Source organism: Liolophura sinensis, chromosome 13 (genome assembly GCF_032854445.1).
Source record: "Liolophura sinensis isolate JHLJ2023 chromosome 13, CUHK_Ljap_v2, whole genome shotgun sequence".
In the NCBI taxonomy this organism is placed as follows: domain Eukaryota; kingdom Metazoa; phylum Mollusca; class Polyplacophora; order Chitonida; family Chitonidae; genus Liolophura; species Liolophura sinensis.
The window spans coordinates 3,832,316-3,849,871 of NC_088307.1; positions in this window are offsets into that span (position 1 = coordinate 3,832,316).

Genomic DNA, 17,556 nt, shown 5'->3' on the forward strand with positions numbered 1-17,556 from the left:
GGAATATATCCTTTCCTCCGATGTCACAACCTTAATACATTAACGACGATCTCAGTTTTATATTCCATACATGTCGAGTGTAAAGATGAAATGCCCCCAAGGCTTGAATACTAAAATTATATTCTGTCTTCTGCATTTCAGTAGCTCCTAACTACACTGAAGCCACTCCGATAGCCATATGCACTCATTATGGCTCTGTATTTGTTATTTTTCTCGGCACACACTCCTTACGCCGCTCTGTACGCTCGCTTTGCACCACTGTCATCACTGCCAAACTTTGTACAGAAATTTTGAACAACGTCGAGGTCACTGGGTTCGCCGTGATGAGAAATTCACAGAAATTACAGAAGGCTCTGTCTAAACGTTTGTGTCTGTTAATACTTGATGTAGGTATGCATTCATTTCTTCAAAACAAAACACCATTGTTCCAACGGACACATGAATAAATGTTATTGATGAATACGAATTACTGATACTGTGTTTTGCACACGCTCTAAAGATGGCAATGTTGAAAAGCGAACTTAGAGAGCGGCGTATGTCTGTAATAAGTGTATTCTTATATTACGTCGAGCACTGTGGGACCCGCAGGCTATGCCAGATGAGCAGAATGCGTAGCTCGGCACGTCGTTCGCAAAAAGCTTGCGGAGGAAATGGTAATGTGCTAGTAAACTGATAAATTGTCAACCATACAAAAGGTGTAAAAGTTACTGTACAGTAGCTCTATTTTTCGAATCATCTAAATAGGAAGTTTCACAAAAGTTTACAAAGACGGTTTTACATTCTGTTTTCCTTCATCTTCTTATTTCTTATAAATTTTACTAATTCTCCAAAACATAAACATAAAAACAATTTTACAAAACAATTTTATCAGGTTTTCAAATGAACGAAGTATGTGTTTACACGAGATACTGACAGCAGACAGTGAAAACTTGTTATCCCGAAAGAACACTCACACAAATCGCAGATCTATCTATTTTGCCCTGAACACCTACAATGAGTTCTTCTAGCATTTGTGTGCTCACACGCGTAGTCATTTGTGTACATGTATGTATGTCCTATATAATTTGTGTACATGTATGTATGTCCTATAGCATTTGTGTACACGTATGTATGTCCTATATCATTTGTGTACATGTATGTATGTCCTATAGCATTTATGTACACGTATGTATGTTCTATATCATTTGTGTACACGTATGTATGCCCTATAGCATTTGTGTACACGTATGTATGTCCTATATCATGTGTGTACACGTATGTATGTCCTATACCATTTGTGTACATGTATGTATGTCTTATATCATTTGTGTACAAGTATGTACGTCCTATAGCATTTGTGTACATGTATCTATGTGCTATATCATTTGTGTACACGTATGTATGTGCTATATCATTTGTGTACACATATGTATATCCTATAGCATTTATGTACACGTACGTATGCGCCGTATCATTTGTGTTCACGTATGTATGTCCTATATCATTTGTGTACACGTATGTATGTCCTATATCATTTGTGTACACTTAGGTATGTCCTATATCATTTGTGGACATGTTTGTGTGTCATATGGCATTTGTGTACACGTATGTCCTATGGCATTTGTGTGCAATGGTGGGTGTCCTATAGCACTTGTGTACATGCATGTATGTCTTATAGCATTTGTGTACACGTATGTATGTGCTATATCATTTGTGGACATGTTTCTGTGTCCTATATCATTTGTGTACACGTATGTATGTCCTATATCATTTGTGTACACGTGCGTATGTCCCGTATCATTTGTGTTCACGTATGTATGTCCTATATCAATTGTGTACAAGTATGTGTGTCCTATATCATTTGTGCACACGTAGGTATGTCCTATATCATTTGTGGACATGTTTGTGTGTCCTATGGCATGTGTGTACACGTATGTCCTGTAACATTTGTGTACATGTATGTGTGTCCTATGGTATCTGTGTACACGTATGGGTGTCTTATAGCATTTGTGTACATGTTTGTGTGTCCTATATTATTGTGTACACGTATGTATGTTGTATAGCATTTGTGTACACGTACGTATGTCCCATATCATTTGTGTACATGTATGTATATCCTATATCATTTGTGTACACGTATGTATGTTCTATATCATTTGTGTACACGCATGTGCTATAGCATTTGTGTACATGTATGTATGTGCTATAGCATTTGTGTACACGTATGTATATCCTATAGCATTTGCGTACACGTATGTATGTCCTATATCACTTCTGTACATGTATGTGTCCTATTGCATTTGCATACATGTGTGTATGTCCTATGGCATTTGTGTACATTTATGTGTGTCCTATAGCATTTGTGTACATGTATGTATGTTCTATGACATTTGTGTACATGTATGTATGTTCTATGACATTTGTGTACATGTATGTATGTTCTGTGACATTTGTGTACATATATGAACGAACAGTTCACCCAACAGCTGAGGCACTGACCTCAGGTTGACATTGGTAGCACGCAGTCCTGTGTATAAAAACTGTCAAAATGGACCACTGGCTTGGCGAGGAAGTCATTTAACTTTAATCCATTAAATTAACATTTATTAAAACATACATGTCATGCGTGCAGTTTTCATCTCCTTATCATCAAGCCTCTGTCGGTACATAGATTAAAATGACCCTGGGGAATAAAGATGCATATATAAACCGTTAGGCTACATGTAGGCTACCTTAACATAAAAGCATAGATGTTGAACTTTGACTGCGCAGGGGCAGATGAGCCACCTAAGTTAAAAATTACTTATATAAGTATGCAAATGTTTGACTGTGAGGTGTCTGAACTGACGTCATTTATCCTACTTTTGAGCACTAAAAACTTCTAGATGAGACGTCTGCTTCGGGGATTTATTTACAGCTCGAAAAAAAAACTTGGCTGAGAAAAATGGAGCATATTTACCGCCACACAGATAGAATGTAGAGCAAATGAGAAATAGAGCGGAGTGAATCTGAACCGTCCAATCGTCTTATCTGTTCCTGGAAAGACATGTGCACTGCTCTCATAACGTCCAATGAGGGTTTGCGCATCATTGTTTGTAATCATTTTGAAATGGAAACAAAAGGCACTGGATGATTGATTTCATGACTGACTTATTGATTGGTGCTAAAAAAAATTGCCTTTAACATAATTGCACTTCTTTACTTAATTTTGCCAATAGTCGTGGTGCTGTAATTGACGGATAAGCTGACATTTAATCATTTACATGAACGTTTAGAATAATTTCCTTTTGTATGAATTCACCGGTAACAATTTGCCAACTCTCACGCTCTCGTCGCTTATCTGTTTTTATTCTACATGATGTAGTCATTTGGAAGAAATACATGTCGTGATTCTCCAAGACGTTTTGGGTGTAATTAATTTTTATCGATTTGGAAATAACATACACTGGAGGATTTATTGATTGATAGATTCATGAATGTTTAACGCTGTGCTTAAGAATTTTTCACTGACATAAGATTGCCCAGAGTGCCCAGAGTACCGAGAGTGCCCAGAGTACCGAGAGTGCCCGGAGTACGGAGAGTTCCCGGAGTACCGAGAGTGCCCGGAGTGCACGGAATGCCAGGAGTGCCGTGAATGCCCGGAGTGCACGGAATGCCTTGAATGCCCTGAGTGCATGGAGTGCCCGGAATGCCTGGAGTGCCGGTAGTGCCGGTAGTGCCGAGAGTGCCTGGAGTGCCAGGAATGCCCAGAGTACCCGCAGTAAACCACAGATTCGAACATGCGACCTCATTTTTCAATAGTATCAGTGAGCCAGCGTTTAAACCGGGTGCCGGAGTGCCCGCAGTACTCAGAGTGCTCTGAGTACCCGCAGTGCCCGCAGTTCCCGGAATGCCCGGAGTGCATGGAGTGCCCGGAATGCTGGGAGTGCCCGGAGTGCCCAGAGTACCCGGAATAAACCACAGATTCGAACATGCGACCTCATTTTTCAATAGTATCAATGAGCCAACGTTTTAACCATCTTACCCAGCGAGGCACAGGTACTACATTGTTGGCAAACTACAGTAGGCCTGCATATCTATTAAAATAGATAACGTTATAAGTCTTCACAGGCTGTGGCCTTGGAATGCACAAGTATGTAGACCTACCACTTCAGGAGTTATTGTTTGCAAACCGACTGAAGTAGAACGTTAGAGTCCACTGATGGAATACTTAGGTGGGAGAAATAAAACGTACCATGTTTCTAGTGAGCAAACTACAATCCGACCTTGTACCAGTTTACAGTGTTATACATTACACGTGGAAAATGATCATAGTCACGGAGAGAGAACTATTTCTTTAAGTGCGACCCATCACAATACGTCACGCTTGGGGATGTGCGTGTTAACTGCGTACATTTACACACAAAAAAGGAATCATCTAAGAGCAGTGTTAAAAGAGGGAGCTTTTAAATCCTTTGCCCAGCGTTCATTTGCATTTCATGGACGAAGAATGATGTCTGTTCATACACGTAATATTGGGATTTCAGGCTTGAGTTCCTAAAACCCTTTGTGAAATAAACAAAGGGCAAAGTAATGCATTTCAAGCCCAACCTGAAATGCATCCAAACTTCGGCTTAGTATCCACACAAAATGTATATCTCACATAAGAGGCTACAGACTAGGGAGTAAACCAAAAGCAGCGACGACTATGTGATAGTCGTTCATTAGTCATACCAAATATTACAGGTGAAATTCAGACTCTTAAATAACTACCTCAGTCAGGGTTTATTCTGACTGTTGATGTTAACCATTAAATAGTAGGAACTTATACAAGCCACCACCCCCTCCCTCTCCCCCCCCCCCCCCCTTCCATTGTACCACTCACGTAGTATGTTAGTTATGCATGATGCGGAATACATGCCATACGTCCTTACTGCACATCGTATTTCTAATACATATAACTGTCAGGTCAAACTGGTTCTAGTGTACGAGTGCACCTGCGGTTTTGTGGTAGGCCTAACAATTTCTCTTATATTAAGATAGCAACATTTCCGTGTGAGTTCTATGCTACAATGAACAGCATGTATGTGTATGACACTGAGTTTTACGTGACACGGTGTATTTATGGGGGGGTAAGTTGTGCAGGCAATGTGCTAGGGTTCTCTCCCTTTGAACACATACCCGCCAAAACTAGCCTTCACGCGTCAGAGTTTGAATCTGATAACATTTTGTTCAATAATCTAAGTGGATCTGAAAAATAACGACAAAATGCCAAACTTTATGTGAATATATCTTAAACGCTGTTTGTCTGCGGTGAGTCAAAAAGGTGTCAAACGAAAGGCGGTAGTTTACTTTTTTGCGTTTTGGTACAGTTTTGACTCGAGACACTTTGGACCCTTGAGTGTCCTTCACTTAGCTGTATTGGATACTTCTGTTAAAACAAAATACTTAAGGTTACATCATGCATGGAGAGTAACACCAGAGCAACGACGACAGTGTGATACTAGGAAAATGGTCAGACATGACTGGTGAAATCTGGCGTCTTGTCATACAGAGCCAATTTTCGTAAAATCAAAGATTCAGTTAAGCGACTGACAAGCTGAGTGAGAGTCTGAACGACATCCCTGATGCAAACATTTTTGTGGATAACAGCGTCTTATATTTCAAGATATCAGCGTTGCTGCATGGATTCACTTCCTTAAGTTATATCAAGTACTGACCTGGAAATGTTTGTATCCTGGTACAGAGGAAGCTATTTCGTACGAAACTGCTGGTGACTCATTAACACAAATTCTTTAAAAAGAAAATGAAAAAAAAAAAAAACAATAAAAAAAGGCCGAGTACGCGTGTAAAAGGGAACTACCAGTCCGGAAGAACGGTCAACAATCCATACAAATATTAGGATTTCAGGCTTGAATTCCTAAAACCTTTGTCTGCAGCAATACAAATGCAACTGTTAACACAACAACCGTGTAACTGTAAATTCATTGATGCGTAGAACGCCCATGCAATGAATATTGATGCGTACACTGTCTCGAACCCAATGTTAAAGGATACATGAAATCTTTGGTTTTTATTTAACAAAGCTTTCTTCTTCGGGTTAAATTGTTTTTAAACTACAGTTTTCCCAAAGCTCCATCCGAAAATTAAGTAGTCTGCTGTGCTGACGTCAACGGTGATAGATATCAAAACAACTCTGATGTGGAAGAGCCCGAATCGGGGGTGCTGAGCTGGTCCCGCGTTCACAATATGTTTATTGATGACGCTTTTTCCTAATAATTTCATTCCACTGACGGAAAATATGAATAAAATAGAGGGTTTGTTAAAAAATGTAAAACATGCCTCGAAAAATGAATTTTCAAAGCATTTTTGGCACATCTGTCTTAAAACCAACGTGCTCCTAAAAACCAAGCTCTTCGTTTTACAGTACCTTTTCATGTATCTTATAAGCCAATTATTGAAGACATCTATGATGGAGTGTCACATGTCCTGAATTTACCAGAAGTTAAAAGTGCGGTGTGTAATGGTTATAAGATGTATGAAGGCATATATGTATGTTTGCGTTTTTTATGTCGTTCTTAGCAATTTATGATTGTCATTTGGCCAAGTGGAGTCATTATATGTGTATATATCGGGTGGGCATTAAAAAATGGGCTGTACTTTGATGCTGCATTCCTCCATTATCCTTTGTTCAAACCCTTTCAAACTTAAGACATTCAAATGGCATGATTTTGTTAATATACCGACCAGTTTTCAAGGTCATAGCTTGAGTAGCCTGTACACAGGGTTAAAATGAAAAAACGCCCGCTCCAGTGACCCACATTGCATTACCTGTCAGGTGTCACGCGTAGAGCGCGCTGCACCTGTGTGACAAGCGTCAATCAAGTGTCGTCTGGAAAAATTGTCTGGCTCTAATGTCAGAGAAACCCTTCTGCCACATAGGCACAAGTTTTGCTGAATCAAGAGGGTTTTCTCTGCGGTGGACAAGGAATTGATCACCAGAAATCTGAAAAAGAAGTCTTAAAGGATAAAATTGAAATTTGGTCTGTATACTTAAGACATAATGGCTTTTGAGTGTGTAAATTTTTAGAAGCTGACGTAAGAGGGTTTTGGAGATACTGAGTGTCAAAGTACGGGCCATTGTTTTTATGCCCACCCGATATATACCGGTACTGAGGGTTCTCGTGGCGGAGCGAGTTTATGCTGCCAATGCACTGCCGCCACTGAAGTATAATGTCCGATTCAATCACAGTATACTGATACCGGACCATCCAGTCCTGTTTCCTTGCTCTAATATCTCAGTGTTGAGCGACAATCGAAGCAGTAACAAGTACCATTTTTAAAGTCTTTAGTATGACCAGACCCGGGTTTGATCCCCGGTCTCTCGACTTCAAGGTGGACGCTATAAACATTAGGCCACCGAACCGGTAACTTAGGAATGATGCATTGGGAAGAGTGGCTCTGACACATTGGTTAAGAAATTAATCATTTGAGATGTATAGGTTGAAATCTCAACATTTATTATGATAATATAATGGTAACTGTATTGTCATATGATTTATGTTCTAATATCTGTATCATCCATCACTTTAAGAAGACTTGTGTTTCTTTTGTAGGCCGTCGTTCCAACCCAATCCGTGTATGCATGGTCGTTTTTAAACCCAGGTGGAAAATCCATTACCCCATATCTAAACAAAATACTTATCTCCTGCCCAGTAAATGTGTAACATTCGTTTCTCGCGCATCTTCTCACAGCATGCAAACAGCAGTGGCTAGTGTAAGAGCTATAATTATAGCTATTAGATATGATTTGATTTTGGGTTTCCTTTGGGTCCATAAAGTTTGAACCGAACAGTTCGTTTCGGCTGAGGTGTGGATTCAAAATGTCTTAAAAATTTAGCCTCGATATTGTCCACGTGAACACATGCTCGATTATCATCAAAGTTGTGCGCTCTGTGTGCAAATCATAGGATAGCCTGTAGGCAGAAAACGACGATGAGAAAGGATACAATATAATGACTGATAATATCTTAAACGGAAATAGACTACAAATTTTCATGGGCCATGGTGATATCTGCACTTAGAAGTTAAGCTGATATAATGTATCTGAGGGACCTGAAAAGCAAATTGTTTTGATTTTTTTCCGTTGATTTGTAATTTTATGAAAACAGCACATACAGATAATAACCAGATGAAGATAATAACATTTCCTCTTGTGTGTTAATTGCCCTGGGGACTTTATATAAGAGATGGCATACGGATGACTGGTTAGTACTGCTTGTTACAAGGTCATCATTTCTGCACGCGTTAGCACCACTATCTTTGTATAGGCTAGATAGGGGGCCTCCATGGCCATGGTGGTTAGCATGCTAGCAAGGCGCAAAGACCCAGCTGTGTCCCACCAATGCACTCGCTGTGAGTTCAAATCCAGCTGGTGGCTTCCACTCCGGCCGTACGTGAGAAGGTTCTGCAGCAACCTACGGATGGTAGGTTCACTCACTCTACAAAACTATACATTAATTTTTTGACGAAAACATTACGCTTGGTCAGCTTGACAAATTCTTAAATATATAAATAACTACAGCGTGGGGATTAACACCAGAAGGGAGATGTCAATGTGATATTTAATGAATGATGACACCAAACCGGTGAAATCCGGTCTCGGGTCAATTTACCTGTATGGGCTTATTATAACTAAACATAGTAGCAGCTTATTCGCCCCCAAGCAGCATGGCGAAAATTATTTATTTATTTGGTGTTTTTGGTGTTTTACGCTGTCTGGTGTTTTGGTGTTTTATGCCGTACTCTAGAATATTTCACTTATACGACGGCGGCCAACATTATGGTGGGAGAAAAACCGGGCAATTGCTGGCAGACCTTTCCACGTACTGCCAGAGTGGAAGCAGTATGAGATGAACTTGACCATCGCGTAAGCAGAATTAGCTAAAAAAAATGCAGTGAGGTCATTGACAATTTATTGGTCATTGTACTCAATAAACATTAACACGAAAACAATGTAATGGACCAGGCCTGTGCGCACATGACCGTTAGAAAAGCATGGAGAATCTATGTTACTTCAAAGTTAGACCTCTATTGATCACCGTGATTGACTTGATTTATTTCCTACTATAAATACATAACACGTTTGAGTTGTGTTTCATAAGGATCTTTTTATGATCGAACCTGTCATATACCAGTACAAAAACCTTAAAGCCACAGCAGAGGCAGCCAGATGTGGGGTTGAACCGGTGACTTCATTGGCTAATAGGCAGATAACTGTATAACGAGTCGGCACTTTAGCATCTGAGCCCATCATAATAGGAAAGTTTCACTGGCTATTTGTCAGAAAAGAATCTCTAACATGCACTCGGCTTCATATAACTGTGTTAACGACTGGTATCCGAATATCTCTTTCGACGCATATATCTACGCCCACCAGTTTCTCGTCTACTGTTTTAGGTGTTTTAGGGTAGCTGAGCCTGGCTGGTTCTATCTCGCTCACCTTAAACCTTGGTGACCATGAGCTGTGATCAGGGCTCTTGTCGCCCTTTGTGGCCTTACGTTCGTTTTGGGACTAATATAGCTATGAGTTGAGTCCCAGGTACATAGAAGGCTATTTGTACACGAATTGACTACTGATTTCACTCATTCGCCTAGAACATACCTTGTGTCTTTCCAATATCATTGAAAACAGCTGACTGCTTCTCTTGCACGATTCCGTCCTAATTTCCTACTTTATGCACTTTATTTAGTTGTTTGTGTTTAAAGTGGTTTTTGTAATTGGCCTTGTGATTATTGACCTGGAAAATATGGTATTTGTTCTCCATACACATGGGCAAATAAGTTTCTTTGCTTTTTTCTAGGAATTATATTCTTAAAAAAATAACGCAATCCAAAAGTGAACAGCTTCACGTGACAGACATACTGTGGAACGGCAGGTACGGGTAGTCGAGAGTTGTTAGGCATTTCATTTAGCTAAGTAATACAGTCTATCTACAATCTAAATAGGCACAGCCAAATAACTGTCTCACAAGGTACGATAAACTCTAATGACAGCAGCGTTACTGGCTTCCGTACAAATAAACTTCATCTATCCGATCATGGAAGACTAGGGGTCATTAGTACTTGTAAAGCTACTTGCTACGTCCAATTAATCTTGGGGCAAGACTTTACCTCTAAGATCAAGGCCAACAATTTTTTTTGACCTGTATAATAAAGTTTGTACTTTGGCTGCTATGATGTGTGTAATTGTAGACTCTCTAGACCTAAGCCTACATGTGTTGCTGTTCTTTGAAGAGACATTTTACCTGTATTTATCACGACGATAAAGACGTCACCTCAGGTATAGCTAACATGACCTTTCCGTCGCCTCAGGACCCATCCTATGGGCTTACCAAGTCACCTGTGGTGTGACCTAGTAAACGGTAATATCAAACACTGGATTAATGGAGTCAAGGCCAAACTGTATAACTTTACGGTCGTCATGTTCATGTGTTACAAAGACCTGAGTCTACCTTCTGGCCTCCAGTCAATTTACTTTAGTTAGGGTTTTGTTCATGCAAATGAAATGAACAAAAGAAAGTTACACTTAAAGAAAAAATGCAATGATGTTTCTGGTCTAGGATTACCCAAAATGTGTTGGATGATCACATTACAAAAAAAAACACAACTTTTACATAACAAAATTACAAAGGGACCAGGCCTTCGGGCGCCTTGGTCCACAAGCTGAAGTCTGGTTTATGCAGTGATTCAGTATAAAAAGAAATATAGCATAAAGTTACACCTCATTGTCCAGGAGAGTGTGATAGCTGGTAAATGGCCAAACATATAACGGGTGAAATCCAGCCTCTTGTCAATTTACCTCAGTTATGGTTTTAATTTGACTGTTCATGTAAATGCATAAATAGTGGCAATTTACATGCCCCACAGCATCATGGCTTAAGCAGTATTAGGTTAAAAGTGAGGTGATTGCTACAATTTATTAGACGCACTCACTGCGTCTAGAATTGCACAAAAAGCTGTGTTATGAAACACATTTGATACAGATTTACACCGATGTTAGTTGCAGTTTATTAGACGTCGTGGATCTATAATTGCTCAATATGTTGTCCTGTGATCACATTTAATAACGAACATATGTATGAAAACAGTACAAGCAAAGTAATACAGCATGTACAGTAAAATTGAGATTAAGACAACAGAGTGATAGTTGGCAAATAGTTACGGCAATCTTGTCAATTTACCTCAGTTATAGTTTTATTCTAACTGTTGACGTAAATGCTTAAATAGTGGTAACTTACCTGTCCCCTAGCACAAGTTTGGTTTAAGCAGAATTATGTAAAACGTGAAATGATGTTATACTGGTATTTATTCAGACATTCAAAATACAAGGCCACAGGATGGGAATTAAAACCAGAGCAGCGACGACAGTGTGATAGCTGGGAATTTTTTTCTTTTGTTTTGTTTTTACTAATTACTTCTTCTTTTACTAATTGTTATGGGCAGTATTTTAACATTCACTGTGATACTTATGAAGGCTTTTGCTTCTTGCATTTAATTGCTAGTTTGTATATACGAAATTTTATGTTTTATCCATTTTTAATTGCTGGGTTATATTTCAGAGGTTTATGTTTTATATACATCTATTTACTGTTTTTTATTTATTGTCTTTCCTTTGCTTATTATTTGTAAGTGGGTCCTGTGGACCTGTACGGATTGAAATAAATCAAATCAAAGCCATGTATCCACAAGTGGATCGTGGACGAATTGTCCTGTGGACCTGTACGGATTGAAATAAATCAAATCAAAGCCATGTATCCACAAGTGGATCGTGGACGAATTGTCCTGTGGACCTGTACGGATTGAAATAAATCAAATCAAAGCCACGTATCCACAATCAGATCGTGGACGAATTGTCCTGTGGACCTGTATGGATTGAAATAAATCAAACCAAAGCAACGTATCCACAAGTGGATCGTGGACGAATTGTCCTGTGGACCTGTACGGATTGAAATAAATCAAATCAAAGCAACGTATCCACAAGTGGATCGTGGACGAATTGTCCTGTGGACCTGTACGGATTGAAATAAATCAAATCAAAGCCATGTATCCACAAGTGGATCGTGGACGAATTGTCCTGTGGACCTGTACGGATTGAAATAAATCAAATCAAAGCCATGTTTTCACAAGTGGATCGTGGACGAATTGTCCTGTGGACCTGTACGGATTGAAATAAATCAAATCAAAGCCATGTATCCACAAGTGAATCGTGGACGAATTGTCCTGTGAACCTGTACGGATTGAAATAAATCAAATCAAAGCCATCTTTTCACAAGTGGATCGTGGACGAATTATCCTGTGGACCTGTACGGATTGAAATAAATCAAATCAAAGCCATGTATCCACAAGTGGGTCGTGGACGAATTGTCCTGTGGACCTGTACGGATTGAAATAAATCAAATCAAAGCAACGTATCCACAAGTGGATCGTGGACGAATTGTCCTCTGGACCTGTACGGATTGAAATAAATCAAATCAAAGCCATGTATCCACAAGTGGATCGTGGACGAATTGTCCTGTGGACCTGTACGGATTGAAATAAATCAAATCAAAGCCATGTATCCACAAGTGGATCGTGGACGAATTATCCTGTGGACCTGTACGGATTGAAATAAATCAGATCAAAGCAACGTATCCCCTAGTGGATCGTGGACGAATTGTCCTGTGGACCTGTACGGATTGAAATAAATCAAATCAAAGCAACGTATCCACAAGTGGATCGTGGACGAATTGTCCTGTGGACCTGTACGGATTGAAATAAATCAAATCAAAGCCATGTATCCACAAGTGGATCGTGGACGAATTGTCCTGTGGACCTGTACGGATTGAAATAAATCAAATCAAAGCCATGTATCCACAAGTGGATCGTGGACGAATTGTCCTGTGGACCTGTACGGATTGAAATAAATCAGATCAAAGCAACGTATCCCCTAGTGGATCGTGGACGAATTGTCCTGTGGACCTGTACGGATTGAAATAAATCAAATCAAAGCAACGTATCCACAAGTGGATCGTGGACGAATTGTCCTCTGGACCTGTACGGATTGAAATAAATCAAATCAAAGTCATTTATCCACAAGTGGATCGTGGACGAATTGTCCTGTGGACCTGTACGGATTGAAATAAGTCAAATCAAAGCAACGTATCCACAAGTGGATCGTGGACGAATTGTCCTCTGGACCTGTACGGATTGAAATAGGTCAAATCAAAGCCATGTATCCACAAGTGAATCGTGGACGAATTGTCCTGTGAACCTGTGCGGATTGAAATAAGTCAAATCAAAGCCATGTTTTCACAAGTGGATCGTGGACGAATTGTCCTGTGGACCTGTACGGATTGAAATAAATCAAATCAAAGCAACGTATCCACAAGTGGGTCGTGGACGAATTGTCCTGTGGATCTGTACGGATTGAAATAAATCAAATCAAAGCCATGTATCCACAAGTGGGTCGTGGACGAATTGTCTGACTCAGTCAGAGCCTCAGGCATATGTTCCTGTGCTACTAAAACGTCAGGAATGCTTTCCAATGGAACATATAACCTGAGGCCTCAGGTTATATGTTCCATGGAAAGCATTCCTGACGTTTTAATAGCGGTTCATTTGCAACAAAACACTAACTGAGGTAAACTGACAAGAGGCCGTACTTTACTGGTTACGCGTGACCATTTATTAATTATCATATTATTGTCGCTGTACTGGTTTTACTCTCTATGTTGTATTTTATTACATTCAGGTAATCAAACTGCAAAGCCGACGTTTTGGGTTAACGCATTTACTTTGCGTGAGTAACAACACCAACCTGTACAAATTAACCATGTCGTAACATTTGATGAGTCCTTACATTTTACAAACAATATATACCTTCCTTTGTAAGAAAAAAATTCACACGTGCGACAGTTTGTTTTGAAGCAGTCATATCACTTGTTCTGCTCCATCCCATTTGTTTTGTGCGATTAAACTCCATTGGTTTGCAAATGATCACACGTGACCAGTGAAATATGGCCTGTTGTAAATTTATCTCAGTCAGGGTTTTATTCTAACTGTTCATGTAAATGCTTAAATACCAAATTTAACAGAAATAGTGTTTAAAAAAAACCTTTGCAGTGATGTTAATTTCAATATATTAGGCGTCATTGGACGAGAAGCTCATGCTCAGGAGAGTAAAACCAGAGCAGAGACGACGGTGTCGCCAATGGTCACAACTGGTGAAAATACAGCCTCTCGTCAGTCTACCTCAGTCAGGGTTCTGTTCTCTCCAAGCAATCGCCAACGTATCTCAGGGCATCTGGAAGAGCAGTTTTGTGCAGAACAGATCACCAAACAAGTATTAACACGATGAGAATGTTCTGGGAATGTTACATGATGTTGTATCATTCGCATATAAAACAGAAATTGTTTAATCACTACTGAAGGAAAATTCCTCTTATAGGTCGGCGCCTACATTATGGTGGGAGAAAATCGAGCTGCACCCGACGACAATCCGCGAGTTGCTGGACGACCTTCCCACGGGCGACAGGAGTGGAAACTATTATGAGATGGATTTAAATTTACAGTGACCACATTTGTGAGAGGCTGCTGGGTCATTATGCTCCGCCAGTAACCTTACCACTAGGCCACGGCCCCCACAAATTTTGAAATTTTCCCATGGTTTATCTTACCTGAACTCTCATATTTCTATTTTGACAATACATTAGAGCCCCATTCAAAGTAACCGTGTCTTTATTTAGTTATTTGTTACTTTATTTGATAGGTGTTTTACGCCGTACTCCAGAATATTTCACTTATGGGACTGCGGACAGCATTATCATGAGAGGAAACCGGGTAGAACCCGGGGGAAACCCAGGAAACTCGCAGCTTAATTGCTTGCATGTGACCGCACTGGGCCATTGTGCTGCGCTAGTACCCTGTAACCACTTTGCCACGTTTAGGCCCCCAAAAGTTTTTGAGTTTTTCAACGGTTTACCTTATGTTAGCCCTCATATTGCTATGATAACAAGATTTAAGGACCTCATTCAAAGCATCAGTGCCTTTGAGTTGTTACTATGTGAGCGGAATGTGTTAAATGCAAAACAACAAGCCACAGCATCGATGTATTACGCAGTACAAGCCGCATGTTTGCATGATGAGTATCCGGTAGGTACACCTGTAGTTCGGGTAATTGACCTCAAAAATTGTGACATTTATGTTAAAAGGTCAAGGTCCAGAATTACTCAAAATCACATCAAACATGCAGCAGTTCAACAGAAACCTTAAACATCCAGCAATTCAACAGAAACACCAAATATACAGCAGTTCAAGAGAAACCCCCAATATACAGCAGTTCAACAAAAATACCAATCTGAAACATGCAGCAGTTGAACAGAAACATCCAAACAACACCAAACATGCAATAGTTCAACAGAAATATCAAACATGCAACAGTTCAACAGAAACACTACTCATGCAGCGGTTCAACAGAAACACCAAACATGCATCAGTTCAACCAAAACACCAACCATGCAACACTTCAATAGAAGCACCAATCTTGCAGCGGTTCAACAGAAACACCAATCGTGCAGTAGTTCAACAGAAACACCAAACATGCATCAGTTCAACCAAAACACCAACCATGCAACACTTCAACAGAAACACCAATCTTGCAGCGGTTCAACAAAAACACCAATCGTGCAGTAGTTCAACCGAAACAACAATCATACAGCAGTTCAACAGAAACACCAAACATGCAGCAGTTCAGTGTAGGAGCAACAAGGACGTCAAGAACGTAGACACCACAATAATATATAAAAGATGACGTACAGCATGGAGAGTAAAAGCAGAGCATCAATGACAGCGTGATAGTTAACAAATTGTCATACGTAAGTGGCAAAATCCGGTCTCTTGTCAATTTACTCCAGTCACTCTAACCTTAAACATCCAGCAATTCAACAGACACACCTGACATACATCAGTTCAAGAGAAGCCCCCAATATGCAGCTGTTTTCTAGCATGTAAATGTTTAAATCGTATCAAGCTACATGCCCCCGAGCCCCAAGCGTTAAGCAGAATGTGATAAATAATGAGTTGATACTAACTACAGTTCAATAGGACTGGCTTCACTGGCCTAGAATTACGCCGTATGAGTCATGTAAGGCGAAATCCCGCTTTTTAGCGAGAAATGCAGGTTATCGGATAGATCCTTGTTCACGTGTCAGTCCCATGATTTGGGATTAACGCTTCACGTTGAGAAGCGGGATTTGGCATTACATGAACTATATTCCAGCATTACTTAAATGCTGTGTGCTGACTTCACATTTAATAAAAATTAACATTTAAAAATAATTATTGGATGTTTTAATACCATGAATTCATCATATTCCTTTGGCTTCGGGTTGGAGAGGTTAGCGGTCTTGAGTAGCACAATAACTCAGGAGCCTCAACCATGCAAAACGGTCGTTGTGAGTTCAAGACCATCTCGTGGTGACTCTCTCTCCGGCATAGGAAGATCTGTGGGTTTCCCCTGTTCACTGTCAGGTTTCCTCCCAACATACAGCTGGCCGCCGTCGTATAAGTGAAATATTTAGCGCAAAACACCAATCAAATAAATAAATGCTTTAACAGTAGCAAGTTACCCCCCCCCCCCCCCCACCCAACATCATGGCTTAAGCAGAATTAGATGCAAAATAAAAATGCTAATTACAATTATTATTACTTAAATGCTGTGTTCACGTCACATGTATTAAAAAGCAAAATGTTAAAATAATTATCAGTGCATTTAACACTATGCACGAATCCATCATCTTCCGTTCGTCTCGACTTTGGGTCTCCCTTACCAATTGGCGCAGCTTAATGACCCAGGAGCCTCTCGCGAATGTGATCGCTGTGAGTTCAAGTTCATCTCATGCTTTCTTCCTTTCCGGTCGCACGCTGGAAGGTCTTGCAGCATTCTGTGAATGATCGTTGGCTTCCCTCTGGCTCTGGCCCGTTTCCTCCCACTATGATTCTGTATGAGTGAAATATTTTTGAATACGGCGTAAAACACTAACCAAATAATTAAATAAATCGCTTAGGGTTTTATTTGCCTGGACTTCTCCTTTCACTAACAACATATAAACAAATATGTCCACCTTGCAAAGTTTCTACACGATATGGTGGTGAGTTAAGAAACGACGCATTCGTCGTGATCGGTGACAGTGTGGTCGAAGTGTTTCAGGCCTGTGCATTCGAGCGAATTTGTGGTGCAAAAAGTAGGGCAATAATGTATGTACAGTTAGCCACAGATTCCCATGGTTCGTGCCTTAAGCCTTATCCCATGTTATTTCGATAACAAGATATATACTATACCATTCAGATTTATGAGGTAAGGACACCCATGCGAAAAGCACCGCACCCGGCTCAATCCTTAACTGAGGTGAAATGTCGGTAAAAGGTCGTGCTATACAGGGCACGTGACCAGAAAATAAATATCATTATTGCTGTGGATGAACTTTGCTTTTCTACCACCGTAATAATGTTCATAATGTCAAGCTCTTCACGCGCGTTTAGTACATGCCTCGACCTTAC